The 14,207-nt window shown below is 38.0% G+C and overlaps 1 long non-coding RNA gene across 1 annotated transcript in view; it reads right to left on the bottom strand.

The window, feature by feature from the left end:
* Positions 1-14,207, bottom strand: part of LOC139127663 (uncharacterized) — a 155,244-nt gene that overhangs the window by 88,693 nt on the left and 52,344 nt on the right. The window contains exon 2 of the long non-coding RNA XR_011551072.1: positions 3,617-3,682. This is a non-coding gene — a long non-coding RNA (uncharacterized lncRNA). The remainder of the gene's footprint in view (positions 1-3,616; positions 3,683-14,207) is intronic.

Genomic DNA, 14,207 nt, shown 5'->3' with positions numbered 1-14,207 from the left:
CGACCAAAAAAATAAATTATGATGGCAATTTTATCATGGAATAAATTATTTTCAAAGTTGGAGTGCTCACAATGCAAACAGCACACGCTCAATTCTTACCTGAGGCTGGAGGGTAACTCACTCCGCGCGTACTAACTTATGAAAATTACAAAGTCAAAGTGAAATTGATGAAAAGCTCATAAACGTTTATGAAGAAGTCTTGGCGAAAAAAAAATTGCCAGTGTCCGATCAGCTGTTCATTAATATTCTGTTCTGTTCAGGGTGAATAAAAGTCACAACAAGAGATTAGATTTCAAAGCCGTTCGCGTTCACTGCAAACATTGTTTACATTTTTCGCGGGACACCGGAAATCGCTCAACGTCGCAAAATTGACGCGTGGTACTGTAAGAAACACTCGCTCTTACACAGATAGACGTTACACTGCTTGCAGCCCCACGTGGTCTCAACTGGATAGCCTTTTGGTGTTTTTTTGCCAGTTTTACTGCATTGACGACAGCATTTCTTCTTCCGTTTGGCGTTCGGAGACAGTACCTCACAGCTGTGGTTAGCGATGTTGTCGATGTTGATGCTGTTCTCAAGCTCCGTAACTTGGCTTTGTGGACCCCGCTTTCTACGACTTGTTGAAACCACCGATGAGCTGGCTTGAAAGATCGAGTCGATAATCTTTCTGTCTGTACCTTCGGTTGGGATTTGGAGAATGGGCAATGCTGTACAGGATGAAGGCGTTGATTATCATCCGATCGATGAAAAACCAGAACAGGTACTTCCAAAACTTCATGTACTTGTTGTTGATCGGGTAGTACGATGCCATCTGGTCGCTCAAATCTACGCCGCCCATGAAGCTGTTATATTTTCTCACCACTGTTGGTACAAACATCTCCTTTCCCTTTCGCTGAATTTCAACTCCACTGGATTACAGTTGGTACTCAGCAGTGTTACATCGCGTTTGTCATGCCAGAGTGTCGCTATGATTTCACCACTCTTCAAGTAAACATAGTTGCCTGGTTTCAACTTTGTCGCTGACTTTGACACGGCAGGAGGAAGCCCTTTACTGTTTTTGTGAACAGTGCTGCAGACGTACATACGTCTGTTCAACAAGTCAACGGCCAGACGCAGAGAACTAAAAAAGTTGTCATAATAAAGATGATGTCCCATGCCAAAATATCTGCTGGTGAGATCGACAACGACGCTGTAGCCGAGACCGTGTTGAATCTGCTCTCCTTTCCCGGCGTATGGGATCATATGTCAAACGTATATCCAGTCCGTGGACATGCAGCCGACCAAATTTTAAATCCCCACTTCACGGGCTTCGCAGGCATATACTGGATCATCGGTGACCGTCCGCTAAATTTGCACATGGCTTCATCGATTGAAATTTCCCGGAAAGGCATGAACTTCATCGGAAATTTAGAACGAACTACGTCAATTATAGGGCGAACTTTGTAAAGTCGATCTCTGCCGGGATCTTGTCGGTCAGGCTCAGCGTACGGATCATTGACGTGCAAATACTGGTTCAGCTTCATAAACCGGTTTCGCGACATGACTTTCGCCACCCCTGGTACATGGAGACGATCATCTGTTGACCAGAAGTCGCGTATCTCGGGTAAAGAGTGGATACCCATTAAGATAATGACACCAAAATACGCCTTCATTTCATTTCTGTCGACCGGACTCCAATCGGCATCAACTTTCTGTAAGCGATCTTGCTTGAACTGCGTGTATTTGTTGGTCTCACGGACAAGGTGATCCAGAAAATCATCTGTCATGAACAGCCGGAAAAAATCCAGCTGATCGCCTGTACAACCAAGATCGTGGAACGGCCCAGAGACTCATCACCGTTAAAATTAAATAAATTAAGTCACATCATCGGAATTTTCTGACCACTGCAGATTGGCCACATCAATATCGTCAGCGTGAAGATCTTTCAACAGGCGTTCGGCAAGCTCGGTTGGGTCGATGTCGCTTCCATTTTCACGCTTATAGGCTTCCCGGGCAATTTCCGTTCTCAGTTGCTGTTCCGTTATTTCTTCTGTGTTGAAGAATTCAAAATCACTATCGGAATCGGAATCCCCAAAGAATATGTCCCAAACCCCATCGTTTCGTACTTCCGGGGTCGACATCCGCAGTTCAAAACAAACTTTTAAATGAATATTCACACATGTAAATCTGGCGCCTGTGTTCAAAGATAAGGTCAGGAGGTCGTCTGTCAAGGGGCGGGAAACTAATCGTTTATTCATGAGGGGAGGCGGGAAATGTATTCAATTATTGGTGACGTCGAGATAAGATGTTGTAGAACGTCAGTGATTTATGAGTACTTGTCACGACCAAAAATAACGATGTAATCACTCTGTGTGTAACATAGCAACGTGCAGGCCGTCTCAGGCCTGATTGGGATTTCAATACTGTGTGCGTACGAAGCCGGATCAGGCCTAATCGGGTATCTGGACTGTGATTGGCTGGGCCGTTTCAAGCCGTACTGGAGCGCAAAGGGTTAAGTGAACTGCATATAAAATTTCAAAGCAATTGGACTTGCGGTTTCAGAGGAGAAGGCAATTGTTGACGGACGACGACGGACGACGGAGGCAAATCAACCTATTTGATAAGCTCCGCGTCGCTGACAGCGGAGCTTAAAAAAGTATTGCTAAGTTATCCCTATATACCAAAAATCAGACCTCTAGCTCTATTGGCTCGCTCAAAATTAGATATGCGCATAATTAATGAGGTACAATATGTGGCGTCATAAGCTGTCCCATCATACCATATATGAAGGGTGTAGCACTTGTGGTCTCCGAGTTATGGGCATATATATATATATATATATATATATATATATATATATATATATATATATATATATATATATATATATATATATATATATATATATATATATATATATATATATATGAGGTCAAAGGTCACCAAGGTCACGTGATATTTTGTCAAAATAAAATATCTGAGATATCTGCGCGAACGGATGGACTCAAGGATGGACTCACGGACTGACATGACCCAATCTATAAGCCCCCTGGACTTCATCCATGGGGACTAAAAACTGTGTCACGTACTGCATCCTTTTTGCAATATGAATACGATGAGAAAAATATTTTTATTTTTCTTGGCCTTATACATGGGAGTCTATGGACTGCCTTATACATGGGAGTCTATGGACTGCCTTATACATGGGAGTCTATGGAGACTGCCTTATACATGGGAGTCTATGGAGGTGAAAACAAAAAAGTCCCTCTAACACGGCCAAATTTGATTGCCATTGTGAAACAAATCGACGTGCATCTGTATAGGTAGGGTACTATCCCTGTGCAAAGTTTGAAAGAAATTGACCTGGGCATGTCTGAGATATCTGTGTGAACGGACGGACGGACGGAAGGACAGACGGACAGAGGCACGCATGCACGCACGCACGCACGGACATGACCAAACCTTTAAGTCCCCCCGGACGGTGTCCTTGGGGACTAACTAAGAATGCCCAAACAATCCCAAGACAACACAGACACTTCAAATAAAGAAAATCAAAGCAGAACTTGTTATATGTTCAGGAAATTGATTTACAAATCGCCAGCATTAAAAATAAAAAACAATAATTTCTAAATCTCACCTCCGAACTTAGTGATGCCGTTGATGCACACTGGTACAGTCGCTGATACAACCACTAGTAACTCACCTGAAAGAAAAAAACAACATCGAAAATTAACATTGATATCCATAGAGTATATTTAAAAATAGCGTCAAAATGGGTTTGCAGTTCAGCCGGGTGCGAACACGCATATGCATACACTCGCTCAGTGTGACCTGGTGACAGTTTTCGGACAGGGTATAGTGTATTTCGCCCAAAGCTGTTTCACAAATGACGAGCAGCAGTACAAAATCTTATTACTATACCCTTCGAAACTTTATTGTGTTTATCCTAAAACTGTTAACAGGACGGAAGTGGTATTTAGGGGTCAAAGTTGCCAAATTGTTGACTCCACAGTGAGTGCGTAGTAATCAGACTGCTATCGCAGTATTCGGACGTCGTATTTGGAATGTGATTATAGGGGCTAAATATTGATATTTTGAAACTTCAAAACTTCGATTTTTAATTTTGATGTGTTTAGAAAACTGTTTGTAAAAATTTTGTTATAAATTAGTTCGTTCAATCCATGGACGACGCAACTATATTTCGACGTGTATGGTACTTACATCGGACATGGGCTGTCTCTGTGTGTTGCTTTCGACACCTTGTTGTATCGTACCGTGTGTTAACTTCGCGAAGTTTTATAGCGCCCGAAATAGCTTTTACCGAAAAACTAACTATTCAAAATGGGACAGCAGCGTCACCTGACTTAATATGCGGAATCATGACTTGTAAAACGCTATCATTACGGAGCGAAGTGAGTACAACGAACAGCATGTCTTTAACTGTCTGAACTGAGATCGTCCGAAAATTGTCACACTGAGTGTATGGGGACGACCTTGCAGTGGGACCGGGCCGGGTTCGTTGCTGGCCGTAGTCTGTGTACATACCGAAGCCATAGTATTCACATGGTGTCGCCGTTGCTCTCGATCATGACAGAAAAACTGTCAAAATTTTGAAAGCTGTCGGATTTAATGCAACATATATCGGAAGAGATGCAACGGAACCAGAGGATCTCAGGCCCTGAAAGCTCGATTGTGTACACACAGACAATGAGGAGCTTACGATCGACCCGAAATGACTTTGTAAAACGGATTCGTGATTGGCTAATTCGGATGATATGTTCTCATGAATAATTAATTAACCCATATTCATACTTCCGCATTTTCCCGGCGTAATCTGCCAGAGCTTGATTTTTGCGTAGGTCAGCGGAGCGGAAATTATTGCTCTGGCTCGCGAGAATGGCAAGAGTGAGTGTATACACAATTTTTCATAGCTTTTATGGACCTTGAGCTTGTGATACTCATAGTCAAGTTCATTTGAAAAATTTTTGATGTACTGTCCATTAAAGTATGAAAAGGTTTGCAGCTGTTGGAACTTTTGATCACACACACTTAGGCAATACCATGCAACCTAGTATATCATAATTAGTGATGCAATCTGCAATACAAAACTTAAGGTGTCTTCTTATTCTATTGCATAGAATTAACATAGACAATATTTGGTTTCTCTAATGTCTATGGTTGCACAATGAGAGACTACTAAAGGTGTAAGAATGGGCATTCTTTAGAGCTTCCACTGGTCATAATTCGGCCACACCTACATGATAATGGTATATCCCAACTGCCACTAAGTTAAACAAGTATTGCAGTATCATAGACAAATGGTAAAACTTCAAAGCAAAAACCTATCAAGGAATCTGTGGCATCACATATGTACATCCTTTTTTCCTCACGTGTTCACACACGTGAGCATATGTCGCAGCGATGTCTGTCTGTCTGTCTGTCTGTGTGTCTGTCTGTCTGTTGGTCTGATATCTCAAAAACGGCTGATCAGATCAGAATCTAATCTGGTACATGGGTTCAGTTAGCAAATAGCAAGAACTGATTAGTTTTTGGTGGGTTTGGCTTGCACACTTTTTGCTCATTCGCATAATTAATGATTTTAGAAAAAACGGATATACATTAAAAACGACTGCACACAATTTGATGAGATTTGCTACAAATGTTGATCACACCAAGGTACATCAGCAGTAGCAACCATTAAGGAGTGACATGAAAGATAGTTGCTAATTTGCATATTTAATGAACTTTCCTAATTAGGGATATATATCTATTTGACTTGAGCAAAATTGACCAAACTTGGTATGTATATTGAAGATACTATGATTTAACTTTATTGAAAGTCAATAAGCATTTTAAATTCACCCAATTCCTAATTTGCACATTTAATAAACTTGCTAATTAGGGATATATCTGGATTGACTTGACCAAAGTTGACAAAACTTGCTACATACTGTATATTGAAGATAGGAATATATATTTATCTGAATTGACAAGATCAAAGTTGACACAACTTGCTATATACCGGTACGTTAACGATAATATGATACAACATTATTGAAAGTCATTAAGCATTGTTCTTCAGCCAATTCCTTATTTGCACTTTCAATGATCTCTTCTAATTTCAAATATATACTGGGATTTACTTGATCGAAGATGGCAAAACATGCTATATACATTGATGATTATACCACGTTAAAACAATATTGAAAATTATTTCACATTTTCATGTCAGCTAATTTATATTTGCCTATCTAATGAGTTTTCACAGTTTGGTATATATGGCTTGAATTACTTGGCCAAAGGTAATTATATTTGCTATACAAAATGGTGATACAATGACAGCAGTAAAAGAAATTTAATATTTTTATTTCAGCTAATTACATATTTGTATACTTCATGGCCTTTTAGAATTAATGTGGTGAATATTGTTAATTATGTTAATCATAATACTTTCAGTAAAGTTGCAAACATGTGGCAAAGGTTCAAATTCACACATAACTGCAATATATAATGAAACACGTGAGCATTTTCAGTTCATATCTGGTTAAAGCCTAGGGGCAACCAAATTTCAAAGCATCAAACAAGGAATTTGTATAAAAGCCCTATTACTTGACATACAAAGAAAAACAATTCCATAAATATATATAATATGACAATGGAAAGAAACAGAAACCTTTCAAACTAAATTTCAAAGCATTTTTACGCTCCCATATATGCATATGTATATATGCAAATGGGAGGTATTCGTATAAGGTGGCAAAATGGCGTCTGTGTGTATGTATACATGTATGTATGTCTGTTAGTCCGTCCACATCAAAAACTCCTAAACCGTAGCACCTACTGTCTTAGTATTGGTGTACAGGTGCACCTAGGGGTGGAGATGTGAATTTGTTCTAATGAACATATCAGTGCCAAAAAAATGCAAATGAGGGGGAAAAAGGAAAAATTCTGCAAATGGCTAAAACCCAGTAAGCATTGGTCAGATTTGGTTGAAACTTAGTATGCAGATTTCTTTAGGTATTCTAAATTATGTGTGCAAAAATTGGGATGAACTTTGCATGTTTGTATTTTTAGGGTATTTTTTCCGTTTTTAGTCAAAAATCTTGTTCTCTGAAATCGCTCGTCTGATTGCTATGAAACTTAATATTCATGTTCCTCAGAATGACCTCAGTCATGCAAATTGTATTGATATTGTCATATTGTAATTTTGGGGCAATTTTCCCAATTTTTGATAAAAAAAATTTTTATCCAAAAACTACTGATTTGATAGCTTTGATATTTGGTATACAGGTATCTAAGATTAATCTCAATATAATGTATTGAAGGTATGTTGAAACTGGCAGTTTTCTTTATTTTTGGGGCAATTTTTGCCTTTTTGGTCAAACAAATTTTTCTCCAAAAAACTACTGATCTGGTAGCTTTGATATTTAGTGCACTGGTTCCTAGGGTTTATGTTAATTAGATATATTTAAAATTAGGATGAAATCTGCAATTTTGTATTTTGGGGGCAATTTTTCTCATTTTTGGTCAAAAATTTGTTTCTCAAAATTTACCAGTCTGATTGCTTTGATATTTAGTAAACCGGTTCTTAGGGTTTTTGTTAATAAGATATATTGAAATTAAGTTGACATCCGGAATTTTGAATTTTGGGGGAACTTTGCGAAACTTTCAGTTTTACTGGGATATCTTTCATTTTGTATTTTTAAGATATTTTTTTTGTAATTTTATACCTACTGGAACTAAGAGTATATAATGTGGTGATTTAGTAAGCATTTGATATGGTAACTGTATTTGGTGTTGAAATGTGGTAAAAAAATCCTAGCAGATTTTGAAAAAATTCCAAACAAATGCCAATAAAAAATTCAGCCAGAGAAGTTTTGACAAAAAGAAAAGGTGGGAGAGTGGGGAAAAAAGAATGTACAATGGATCGGATGAAAAAGATAATGTACCTCATCGATCTTCCAGACACCATCCCTTATCAAATGGTCCACCCCGGTGTATTTTTGTGCACTATTAACTTTCAGTGTATATTAGTTTAAGATGTCAAGTTAGGTAAGGATTTGAAAGGAATAGTCAAGTTCACCACAGTTTATCTCTTGTGTCATCATCCTTGTGTAATTGGTTAAGTTTGTAAGTTGTTCCAGATGTGGATGCACCAGCTGTTCTGGAAGAAAACAATGTTTACTTTTCCCTGTAGGGTTTCTGAGTTGATGATTGTATGTTGAAATTTCTCCATGTATCTGGTGTATGGGCAAAGTGTAAACATTGGTTGCATGTTATGTATTTCAGTCTATGTCAAATATTGTAAATGAAAAATCAAGAACAGTTTGCTGTGTGCTTGTAAAAGATAACATATTTCTCAATACATAAACTGCCTCACAGATGGATTATCTTACAGATTATCACAGAAGTAGAAAACGAAAAGAAACTAATCAAATTGCTGTAACATATTCACTCTCAGTGCCTGTATAGGCCTATACTTAGCTATTTTATCATTACATTCAGCTGTTTGTTATATCTTTATCACTCTCCATGGGCCAAGGCACACTTGGGGTCAATGTCATCACTCTGTGCCAGTCTGTGTATGTCAGTCTGTCTGTATATGTATGTCCGTGTTTCATACAATTGTTGACTTGTTTTGATAACTTTATGGGAGCGAACAGTGATGTTGTCACTATTTTTTTCATACAACATTGTCATATTTACATATACAGATGTATGAGTTAGTGATTAGTAACCTGACTTTGTTGGATTGAGCAGCAAAGTTTACTGTCTATACGGATGACACTTTTGTGAATATACTTATATGTTATCCTGAATCTTGTAAATGAAATGCTGGTTGTTTACAAGATCTGTACACCCCCTCACTCTTGGTGACTTCAATGCAACACTTTTTGAAAAATATGGTATGTTGGCCGCCTTGCCAAAACAATCTGAATAGTGTTTTCTGAGATTTTCACTAAGTTTACACTTTTGTTGCTCATTAGCATTTTATTTGAACAATATTTACAGTTGAGCATGTATCTACCAAAAATACACAGGTAAAATGTGCAGCAAATCTCGATTTGTTGCAATTTGACCAAGGACTTCAAGGATATCATATTTGGCACATTATTCAATAAAACAGGCAAAACTTTACCGGATCTGTACCCCAAAACTTCTGTTAAACACATATAGAGATATTTCCATGATATTTTTCTTGTAAAACAGTGTGTCAGCTGCACAGGTTAATATAACATGTAATACACATAACAAACTTCTGTCTTCCAATTGCTCATATTTACTTAGCAAATTACATTATTTTGAACTTCAAAATCCAAAGTTGATACATTTACCTGAACACAATACTTTAGACCAAAATTTCAAAAAAGCCTCAAAATACATATATACCAATTTATTGCTTTTCAACAACAAATCATTGTTGATGACACAGTCCCCACTTGTTAACCCTTTGAACCCGGCTCGGACAGAAATGTCCGATGACATCATAGAGTACCAGGGGGTCAGGGTGCAAAGGGTTAATGGGTACAAGTCCTCAGAGAGGATAGAGTCCTCTTCATTAATTAGGTCAGTGATAAAAATACTGTGATACAGATGGGGCTCTATAGCCAAGAATGAGTTCCATCCCTTACAAAAATATCCTATACCAGTCCTATAGGGTAGAGGCATGTAGGGTCTTATAGGACATCAGGCAGTAGTAGTCTTATAGGATTTTGGAACGCAGTCTTACAGGGAACCCTATAGGGAGCCCTATAGGGGTCTTATAGGGAACCCTATAGGGAGTCTTATAGGGGCCCTATAGGGAGTCTTATAGGGAACCCTATAGTGGTCTTACAGGGAGCCCTATAGGGGGTCTTGTAGGCAGCCCTATAGGGGGTCTTATAGGGAACTCTATAGGGGGTCTTGTAGGGAGCCCTATAGGGTACAGAATATGCTTTACATATTGTTATCATACTTTCTAAGAGATTGAACTCGCACAAGGCAAACAAACTTCTGTAAAAGAGTGCAGAAATTTTGTTAAGTAAGGAATAACTCCTTCTGATTTTGCTATTGGTACCAAAAGCAATGAATAACTGCAAAACTCACAAAAAGTCAGTTAACTTACAAAACAAGTAATTATAAACATGTAGTTTATTTCTAAAGGAATTAAGATTAACAATCAATCAAAACAGAAATCAATGCAACATACAGGGACTACAAAATATAAAGCAACCTACACATATGAATGCAAGGCCTACCTTTGACTTGTCACCTCAGCCAAGTGCATTATTAACTGAATAGATGTGTATCTTAACTCACAGAATTAAGAGGTCAGTTCAGTTGATGCTGCAATGTCGATTCTTACAGTTGTGACATATTAGTGAGCTCCCTTCTCCATAACACTGTTAGAATCTTGGTAATGGACCTTGGATCCTAATGTTCCATGCAATTTGGAGTTGAACTTTAGTACTTTACATTAACAAGAGCCATGCATGTTCACTGGTGCACTGCCTCAAGTGCAAATGAATAATGCGTGGCTGTACTATTATGTAATCAGCCCATTGTAAATGCAGGAAACTATTTACATAACAAAGCAAAGGCACAGGTCAGCTCACTTGACCTTGGATCTAACAAAGAGAGTCTTTGTCTGTGTACAGCCATGACATGTACAAACGGCAAAAGGAATATGGTATGTTCCTGGCATGTGTGTGTAAATAGAAATAGCTTTTGAGAAAGGGTATATGAGAATGTGTGAAATTCTACAGACTATTTTCGTAAGGGAATAATTATAATTATAAACATTACTCAAACATTACTTGTTCAGTTTTACAGTCCTAAAATCAGGCAGAATCATCTTGTAGGGTGTCCTATAGGGCACAAATATGAGCGTATAGGACTAGTACGAACCCATAAGACATGACACATAAATCCTACAGCACAGGCGTTGTCCTATAGGACGAGTGCTATAGGATGGAGGTAGCCCTATAGGACTCCTGCAGGGATCCTTGGGTCCTACAGGATCCTGTAGGACTTTTTGTAAGGGATGGTGGTGAAAACATAAAACCAATGCAGGGCGCCATCCTAATTACAAAAGGCCATTAAATGAGTCAATTAGTAATTAATCAACATGAAATTGCCAAACATTTTTGCATCCTATCCTAACACTGACAGATTTTCACAGGTACCATATTTCATAAAGTTTGATGCAGCACTTTGGACATTCACCCTAAAAACAAAAATCCATTATATAATGCAAACTAGCAATTATATAATAAATGATACCACTAAGTGTCATTGATTTGTATTCACAACAGTATGAGATCAAAATCTGTACCAAGTCTCATCAAATTTGACGCAGTATTTGCAGATTTATCACTCTAATTAGGAATGTTAATTACACATGCAATTTCAAATTAATTAAAATGACACTGATAATTGTCTTTTTCACTGCTAAAGCAATGTGAGCTTAACATCTGTACCAACTGAAGTTTCATGAAATTTGATGCAGTATTTCTTGACCTATCAGCCTTATTAAGAAAATTCAGTAATTGACATGATATTGCTACATGCTGTGAAACAAATTGATGTGCATATGTATGACACAGGTCAATGTCCTTGTGCCAACTTTGAATGATACTGGTGGAAATATGTCTGATTTATGGCTCTGTACATGAAAAAATCGTGACAAAATGGCCACAACACAGCCATATTTGATCTTACCGTCTGAAAAACCAACATGCATATGTATGACATAAGTCAATGTCCATGTACCAACTTTGAATACAATCAGTTGACACTTGCCAGAGTTATAGCTCTCGACATAAAAAAATCCATAAGAAAATGGCCACCTGCATGTCGCCATATTGGATCATGTCGTGAAATCATATCTAAACTAGAAAGCATTTGCAAGCAAAAGCGAAGTTCCAGAGACCAGAGCAGCGGAAGAAACAAGACAATGTGTGACAAAGATAGCTGCAGAATGAAAGAGTGCTTTAGATTTTAATATTCAGGGCTAATAGCAGTAAACACCTAGCCCTGCGTACGATGCTGTGTGTTCCGCTACAGCTAATCGCCCCGCTCACCACAGAGCGGGGTGATTAGCTGTAGCCGAACACACAGCGCAGGGCTAAGTAAACACCATAATACAACTAAAAGCAAGGCAGTCCGGGGAATTACAGTACACAGATTACAAATGCCTACATGTACGGTAAAACGCAACAGATACATACGGGGGCGACAACGCACGGAAATGTTTATCAGACGACATTCTCGCGAGCCAGAGCAATAATTTTCGCTCAGCTGACCTACGCAAAAATCAATCGCTTGACGGGTAGCGCTGAGTTGTTGCCGTAAAGAGGCGTGTGATTTACGACGATGATCAGACGAGAGGAAACATCGGACCTAGGCCGTTGAAATTGAGCCACATGCATTTGATTAAAAGCACAGACTAAAACAATTTTCATTGCTATGTCGCTGTTTTCACAAGATACTGACCAGTCTGAACGCTAGGGGTGTAATTTGAACAGCGCCCTCAGAAAAATAGCCTCGTTTTCATTTCAAAACAAAGGTCGCAGTAGTATGCAGAGGTCACGCTAGCATGGGTCGCCTAAACATGCCTGTATTGATGCTATCCCGTGGACCTGAGTGAATGTTATAGGTAATATGTGTTTTTTAGTATTTTTTCTGATATAAACAGTTTTTCATGTAAAAATAAACCTGCCTTCAAAAGATTGTCGATGTGTATACTGAGTGGTTTCTGTTGCATAACACGATTTGGGTCTGTCTATGAAGGAGAACTGGGGCTAGTAAATGGTCTTCCGGGTCTTGAACACCGATCAAATTTCAGCAGTGTTTTTTTCAGTAACAATTGAGTGTGTATACCAATTTTTAACTTCACAGTGTTATTTTACTGGAAATGGTACACTTTTCAATAGACCCTTGGCGAAACTTCGTCTTAAAAATTCACCTATGAATGCCGTTTTCTAGTACTTGTTAGAGTGGGCATTTTACATTCACCACAGATGAGATGGCCTCTACAATTTACAAACGAGAATAATTTTACGTTAACTACAACTACAGTTCTTTAGTGTGTATTTTTTTGTCTCAGAATTTTAGAATTTATAAATTGTTTTATGTATCTTAAAGTCTGTTACTAGTTCGATTGTTAAAAAAATCTCAAGATGAGCAAAGTAAAATAAATATAAAAAAGCTGGTACAGTGCTACTCGATTTCAAGGTCATCATCTGAAATGTCTAAGTCTGAATTTTGATAGTTGTTTTCATTTTCTATCACTTCAATTATATTTTCCTCTGGTAATTCATACTCTTCTTCTGTCTCTATGGTTATCTCTGTTTCTATCTCCTCAGTTTCTATATTCATCTCATCTTGAATTAATTCATTTGCTTCTGCCGCTACTTTGTCAATGTCAGGACACAGCATTTCAGAACAACTATCAGTGTTAATACAATTTCTACAATTACAAGCAGGTCCACAAGCTTTGTTTGACTTTACACAACCACAGTGTTTGGTTTTACAGCCAGTTTTACAGCTACAACCTTTAGTAAATTGACTTACATTGGCTTCAACAAGTGCAAAATTGTCATCACTATCCCATAAAATTGAAAGCTTATTTCCAGAGACCTTAAAACCATGGTCTGAGTAGTTTGGCAGTAAAATTTTTGAGGAATGAGATTGATTCCAAAGTTTTGAGACAAAACAAGAGCGAAGCCAGTGATAGTATAGCGCAGTTGCATTTGGAATACATTCATCTTCGTGTCGTATTCTTGGTTGTATACCATTTCTTATTGTCTCTACCCAAAGTTCATGTAATTTTGTTTCACTCAGATTTTTGTTGTCTTGTTTAAGTGTCTTAAAGAGATCCTCTGGGTTTGAATATTCCTTCCCGAATTCAGCATTATGCCTTTTATAATACATTGTTCCTACAAGGCGAGGAAGGATAAATAACCAGATTCACTGTCTGTCAGGGCCAAATTACCTGGGCCAAAGCTTTTTCCAGCAATGAATGTTGCATGTTGAAAAAATGTGGTGAGAAAAGCTGCTTTTCCATACCCAAAAAAAAATGATATGAAATCACAACCGGATGCAATATAGATTGTTTGGATGCATTTAGCCCTATGTATTTGTGGTATGTCAGCCAGGTCTGGATCTCTTAAGATTGCATGATAAAGCTTATTAAGATTCAAAAAAGACTGATTTCCAATTTCTGATTTCAATTGAACAAAAATGTC

Source organism: Ptychodera flava, unplaced genomic scaffold (assembly GCF_041260155.1).
Source record: "Ptychodera flava strain L36383 unplaced genomic scaffold, AS_Pfla_20210202 Scaffold_34__1_contigs__length_2629520_pilon, whole genome shotgun sequence".
NCBI lineage: Eukaryota > Metazoa > Hemichordata > Enteropneusta > Ptychoderidae > Ptychodera > Ptychodera flava.
This window is presented reverse-complemented; position numbering and strand designations above follow the sequence as displayed.